The following is a 7,514-nucleotide window of genomic DNA, read 5'->3' on the forward strand; positions in this document are numbered from 1 at the left end:
CTCCCTTCATGAGAGCTCGCGGTTTTCCTGCCGACTTGAATTCTCACTTGACTGACTCACAACTGCCATCCAGAGCACACGAGAAGTCCATCGAACCGTCCACTCGGCAAACCTGCAAGAAATCACCACTCCCTGCTCAATACACAGTGTTTCTGGGAATTCATCCTTCATCAGTTGAGCTTGAGTAGGCTGAGGAATATTGTGCCTGAAGAGCGCCATTATAGTGCTCTCCAGGCACAAACATCACCAGGGATACAAACTTACTGAGACGCTCCTCCAGCGCGACAAACACCTTGTGAACACCAGATAGCAGTGTGAGTCAGCGTCGCTCATGGAGCCTGATGGAGGTGCGGAACAAGCCCTGAGGACCGTTTTGTGGATGATGTTTTTTTTGTCACGACGAGGACCAAGGGACCTGCGAGAATTTTTTAACAACCCTAAACGGACTACATCCTGCATTAAAATTCACAGCAGAAGGTGAACAGGACGGTGTGATATCCTTCTTGGATGTTAGTATTACCCGCAACAGCGACACCAAGAATTTAGATATGACGGTTTACAGAAAACCCACCTTTACTGGCTTGTATATTCCATGGAGAAGCTACACATCAACTAAATCCAAAGTTCACCTTGTCAAAGCACTGGTATAATTATCGTGCCCATCGAATCTGCTCTCCTCACCTTCTACAAGAGGAACTGAGGCGGCTCACATCAATTTTGACAAACAATGGATACCCCTCGCCACTACCGTAAAATCCCATCCTCCCTGACTTCTTGTCAGGGACGTGATTGATTGTATCCTCGTATGACTCTGTCGCAGTCTGTGATTCCGTACTGTACTGCAGACGCGTGCTCAACCCCGTTGGAAATAGTGCCCACCCTCTTGACCAGGGATCGCACAAACCCTGCGTTTTGTCGGGTCTGTACGACTCCTGGCGCTTGACCTTTGGTCGGATGCACGAACAGTTTTCGTAGGGTGAGTGCTTTTTTCATGTAGCACTGAATGCGGCAAGTAGGACTCGCCCATCCGCCCCTCCCCACCTGAAGCGTCGAGGAGGTAGGGGCGCTCTGGCGGGATTTTACGGTACTAACAAAACTTATTACTTGTAATAACAAACCAATAACGCAGGATCCGAAACCATTTGGGCCGGACAGGTGCCCCATGGTACTCCGCTTACCCTGGGTGGGTGCTGGTTCTGCACGCGTGGAGAAGGAGGTGCGCAGCACTGTCTGTTCGTCTTACCCTTGCATGCAATTTTATGTAGTATTTGGAACGACGCGTGCGTTCCGTGTGAAGAAGGACGTTCTACCTACCCTCAGAAGAAGCAATCTTATCTATTATTTTCAGTGCCGAGAATATGAAAATCGGTACGTAGGTAGAACCCTTCAGCACCTGGCCCTGGGCGCACGCATCCGTCAACATGTGCCGTTAGGTCTTGTCCCTGTTGACGCTCGTGGTACTCGTCCTCGTCGTGGCCGTCCTCCAAATTATGCTGTGCCGTCTGATGCTGGAACGCCTTTGAATGCGTCCACTGTAGATGTACGCATGCGCGCCTCCGCCTCGACGGGTGGTGAGCTTGACCCATCTCAGACTAGCGTGAGGAAACGAGGGAGACCGTCCCGAAAACCACCCAATGTGACACTGCAGGTTACAGACACTGGAAGAGTGACCAGAAGCAAGGTGAAGAGACGAAGTACTGGAGATTTGAATACGTCGATACTGGAAGCGACAACAACGATCAACAAGGGGAAACCAGTCGATGCGCCAGATTTGAAAAATCACTTCGGAACACAGAGTTCCATTTTTCAGATGCATCCTTTTTGTGCACTTTTCTCAAGGCATTCTCAACATATGGATTGTTTGCATGTCAATACACTGCTTGCGAGTCTCACGCTTTCTCTGAGTTAGTCGTCACCCTCGAGGATTCAGTAGTCGCCTTTCACTTTTTTCTGTTACGAGTTCTTCAAGAACGACGAAATTCTGTAGTTTGGTGTCGCTACACGTCGGTTTGTCTCTTTCCCTTTTTCGTCGAAATTTCGTCGCCCGACCTATAATTTCGTGCCACCAAATTAACCAGGCATTTCGCTGCTTCTATGCTGGACACATCGAAAGAGTAAGTCTTTGTGACATTAGAGCGGAAGTTATGTTCTGGCCGAAAAAAGGGCATGCCTCTGGTGACGTGATTTCTAACTAGTGTTTATTACGTAAGTGGGTATACCCAGGTTTCAACAGTGCTCAACACCACAGGGGCGGAGCGTAACCACAAAGGTCAAAAAGAATGGTTTCACCAATTATAGAAACATACGTTGTAACGCTGCGTTTCATGCACGTAGCTAAATGCTAAGGCAATCATCAGACAACTAATGCTTTTGTCGCGGGATAGCTTGTTCTTATTGTGGGGGATACGCATGGGCATGTAGAGGAGGTGTGAGCTATCAATGCAGGGCATGCATGGAAAGAGCGAGTGATAATAATAATAATTTTAATTACATCACTGGATGGGCATGCGCAGTAGGCGCGAACTATGCATGAAGCGTGCAGAGGCGGAGAAACCACCAGGCAGGACAAGGGTAAGCCATGGGGGCACTGGGCAGAGGGTGTGATGTGTGGCGGTGGAAGCACACTGTGGTGTCCACATTCAACAGCCGCGGGTATTCAGAGGATGTGGCGGTGATAGTGGTAGCACGCGGTGGCTATGTCACGGCAGAGTAGGTGGAGAGGTAGAACTTGTTTTGGTGTCTGCACTTTGATACCAACTCCGACCTCTTGTTGAGCAGAGTGTGAGGCGTCTTGAAGGTGATGATGCGCAACTTTTCTGCTAAACACAAGCAGCACCTTTTGGATATGTTGCTGTAGGACTTGGCCCGATCTATGACTGCCCATTTGATGCTGTATTCCTCACCTTGGTCAGCCAGCGCCCATGTGTGCTTGGATAGCTCGGTCTTGGTACGGTACTTTTCATGCCGCATGCTGGTTAGGTGGTTGCCATAGCGCACCTTGAAGGGCGTCTCGCACAGGCCGATGTATTGCCTTTCCTCGCCGGTGCTTGGAGTTGTGACGGAGGCCTGGTACACCACTTCCCCCTCCAAGCATCCGCCGCCCAAAGGGCATGATGGCTTGGCTCGGCAGTTGCACCCTGCCGCAGATCTCTCTTCACCAGGCGTTAGTACCTTTTGGTTATGTCCCTTCATCAGGTAGGACATGTTGGGCATGCAGGAGTAGCTCAGCTTCAGTGTATTTCTGTTGAAGATCTTGTGTAGTGGCGACGCGGCAGGGAAATGTTTGCTGACTAGTTTGAAAAACCTCTGGCCGATGTTGGTGGATACAGATTTGCTGTATGGTGGGTTGTACCATGTTATGTTTCTCCTCCGCTTGTTCTTCTTCTTGGTAGGTCCACCGCCGTCGAACACCATGGCCTCCGGAAATCCGCTGGCAGATAGCGCAGCTCTGTATGCGGGTGCCGCGTTGGTGAATGCCTCCTCGTCGCACGAGATGTCGGACACCCGCCTATTGATCATTGCAGGTAGATTCCGGAGTATGTTCGGCGGGTGATTCGACTTGGTGTGTATGTATCTGGGTGCGTCATTGGGTTTGCGGTATGGGTGGTAGCGGCCGCTGGCTAGATCAAAGGTGACGTCGAGGAAGTCCACTGTCCTTTGGTTGGTACTGATGGTTATTCGTAGGCCAACGTCTTTGAATAGCTTCGTGATTGCCTTGCGGATGGAGTCCGCCTCGTGTCCCGTAGTAGTCCTGAGCACGGCCAGTCCGTCGTCGCGGTACAGCCCGACACTAGCCGGATCATACATATCCGCGAGTCGTTTGGTCAGGAACGCTCCCACTAGTTGGCACACCTCTGCCCCATCAAAACTTCCCATCGTCACATCGAATAGGCTCTGCCTGTCTTTCTTGGCCCACACCTTGCCATTGGCAAATAGCAGCGACTTTCGTGCGTGGAGAATTACGTCGATGTCGCACTGGGGAATGGGAGTGAATTGGGCGGCGAACTCGAGAGCCGTTTTCAGTAGCTGCTCCGAGATGGACGGGTAAAACTCGACTATGTCGAAGCAGACAAACGAGTATTGCTCCTTGTCCTGTATTCCCTTGAACCACTGGATCACCTCGGCAGAGTTTTTCCACAGGTTGGTCTTGGTGTGGCTCTGAACTGCCCGGATGATGCGGTCGAGAATCGCCTTGCTGATGACGCCAACCTCTGTTTTAGCGGGGTTTATGAGCCGGCATGGGAGGGCTTGAGTGAAATTCTCTTTGTGGTCCTTGAGTGTGAGAAATGCACCTGACTTTGCGAGGACATCCATCCTGTCTGCGACGTCTCGGTCTGTGGCGATTTCTCTGGCCTCCGTGTTTATTTCATTGTAGGCTCCCTCTGGTGCTGATTGGTAGTGGAGAAATTTGGATTCAAAACCAGAACGTGCCCACCTCAGCTGGACGAACTAAAACCGTTCGAGGGTGATTTGCTGCGAATGGTCGGAGACATCAACTTCAGGAGGGTTACAGACGAGTTCCAAGACACGCTTAGGAAGGACATCGAGGACATGAAGGGTAGTGAGCAGCTGATCATCCCAGCGGACAAAACCAGAAACTTATACAAAATGCCGAAGGACAAGTACCAGAAGCTGCTCACCGAAAACGTGACTAGGCACTACCAATCAGCACCAGAGGGAGCCTACAATGAAATAAACACGGAGGCCAGAGAAATCGCCACAGACCGAGACGTCGCAGACAGGATGGATGTCCTCGCAAAGTCAGGTGCATTTCTCACACTCAAGGACCACAAAGAGAATTTCACTCAAGCCCTCCCATGCCGGCTCATAAACCCCGCTAAAACAGAGGTTGGCGTCATCAGCAAGGCGATTCTCGACCGCATCATCCGGGCAGTTCAGAGCCACACCAAGACCAACCTGTGGAAAAACTCTGCCGAGGTGATCCAGTGGTTCAAGGGAATACAGGACAAGGAGCAATACTCGTTTGTCTGCTTCGACATAGTCGAGTTTTACCCGTCCATCTCGGAGCAGCTACTGAAAACGGCTCTCGAGTTCGCCGCCCAATTCACTCCCATTCCCCAGTGCGACATCGACGTAATTCTCCACGCACGAAAGTCGCTGCTATTTGCCAATGGCAAGGTGTGGGCCAAGAAAGACAGGCAGAGCCTATTCGATGTGACGATGGGAAGTTTTGATGGGGCAGAGGTGTGCCAACTAGTGGGAGCGTTCCTGACCAAACGACTCGCGGATATGTATGATCCGGCTAGTGTCGGGCTGTACCGCGACGACGGACTGGCCGTGCTCAGGACTACTACGGGACACGAGGCGGACTCCATCCGCAAGGCAATCACGAAGCTATTCAAAGACGTTGGCCTACGAATAACCATCAGTACCAACCAAAGGACAGTGGACTTCCTCGACGTCACCTTTGATCTAGCCAGCGGCCGCTACCACCCATACCGCAAACCCAATGACGCACCCAGATACATACACACCAAGTCGAATCACCCGCCGAACATACTCCGGAATCTACCTGCAATGATCAATAGGCGGGTGTCCGACATCTCGTGCGACGAGGAGGCATTCACCAACGCGGCACCCGCATACAGAGCTGCGCTATCTGCCAGCGGATTTCCGGAGGCCATGGTGTTCGACGGCGGTGGACCTACCAAGAAGAAGAACAAGCGGAGGAGAAACATAACATGGTACAACCCACCATACAGCAAATCTGTATCCACCAACATCGGCCAGAGGTTTTTCAAACTAGTCAGCAAACATTTCCCTGCCGCGTCGCCACTACACAAGATCTTCAACAGAAATACACTGAAGCTGAGCTACTCCTGCATGCCCAACATGTCCTACCTGATGAAGGGACATAACCAAAAGGTACTAACGCCTGGTGAAGAGAGATCTGCGGCAGGGTGCAACTGCCGAGCCAAGCCATCATGCCCTTTGGGCGGCGGATGCTTGGAGGGGGAAGTGGTGTACCAGGCCTCCGTCACAACTCCAAGCACCGGCGAGGAAAGGCAATACATCGGCCTGTGCGAGACGCCCTTCAAGGTGCGCTATGGCAACCACCTAACCAGCATGCGGCATGAAAAGTACCGTACCAAGACCGAGCTATCCAAGCACACATGGGCGCTGGCTGACCAAGGTGAGGAATACAGCATCAAATGGGCAGTCATAGATCGGGCCAAGTCCTACAGCAACATATCCAAAAGGTGCTGCTTGTGTTTAGCAGAAAAGTTGCGCATCATCACCTTCAAGACGCCTCACACTCTGCTCAACAAGAGGTCGGAGTTGGTATCAAAGTGCAGACACCAAAACAAGTTCTACCTCTCCACCTACTCTGCCGTGACATAGCCACCGCGTGCTACCACTATCACCGCCACATCCTCTGAATACCCGCGGCTGTTGAATGTGGACACCACAGTGTGCTTCCACCGCCACACATCACACCCTCTGCCCAGTGCCCCCATGGCTTACCCTTGTCCTGCCTGGTGGTTTCTCCGCCTCTGCACGCTTCATGCATAGTTCGCGCCTACTGCGCATGCCCATCCAGTGATGTAATTAAAATTATTATTATTATCACTCGCTCTTTCCATGCATGCCCTGCATTGATAGCTCACACCTCCTCTACATGCCCATGCGTATCCCCCACAATAAGAACAAGCTATCCCGCGACAAAAGCATTAGTTGTCTGATGATTGCCTTAGCATTTAGCTACGTGCATGAAACGCAGCGTTACAACGTATGTTTCTATAATTGGTGAAACCATTCTTTTTGACCTTTGTAGTGTTTATTACGTATATTTTCCATGCATGTGTGCACAGATATGTCAGCGGCAGGGAGACTCAGCAATGCCACAAGCATACATCCTGGACGACCATGTGGCCCAGAATGCAGCATTTGCTCCAAAGTGCCATCTGACATGCGATTCACACACGGCTCAATGCTGGCAGATTGGCAAAAACTACACACATGCATATCCATCACGTCAGGCCAATGCATTTGTTGGAAGTGCGTCAAAGCACTACGACGCCAAGGATGCACAGCAGCGAAAGAAAATAAGCCACCAGTCTGCCAAAGCACATGCAGTGTAGATCTACATGATTGCAGCGCAGCGGCATACGTACACAATGGTACACTGTCCTGCAGACAAACTGCACGTGCACAGTCTGAAAGAACAGTGCGAAGCGGTTCTGTGCCCGACCCATTACCTAATTACCACTACCAGCACTCGGCAGCAGTGTGTGGGCCATGGAACATGTGCTTGGTGTAAGTCGAGTCGAGGTTCACACCATCACACAGGTGGAAGTCACCAAACTTTCAGCTTGCAGAGCATGTGTTGCGTTGCATGCACAACGTCAGGATTTCAGACGAGAGTCGATTTTGTAGACGCTGCTACCAAAAGCAAATTGATATGCTCCCTGCCGACAGTGCATCGACCACAGACCACCAATTGCGAAGCATCATCTCTCAATACAGCACGGAAGATGCCGAGAGTGATCTTC

Source organism: Sycon ciliatum, chromosome 3, assembly GCF_964019385.1.
Source record: "Sycon ciliatum chromosome 3, ocSycCili1.1, whole genome shotgun sequence".
Classification (NCBI taxonomy): domain Eukaryota; kingdom Metazoa; phylum Porifera; class Calcarea; order Leucosolenida; family Sycettidae; genus Sycon; species Sycon ciliatum.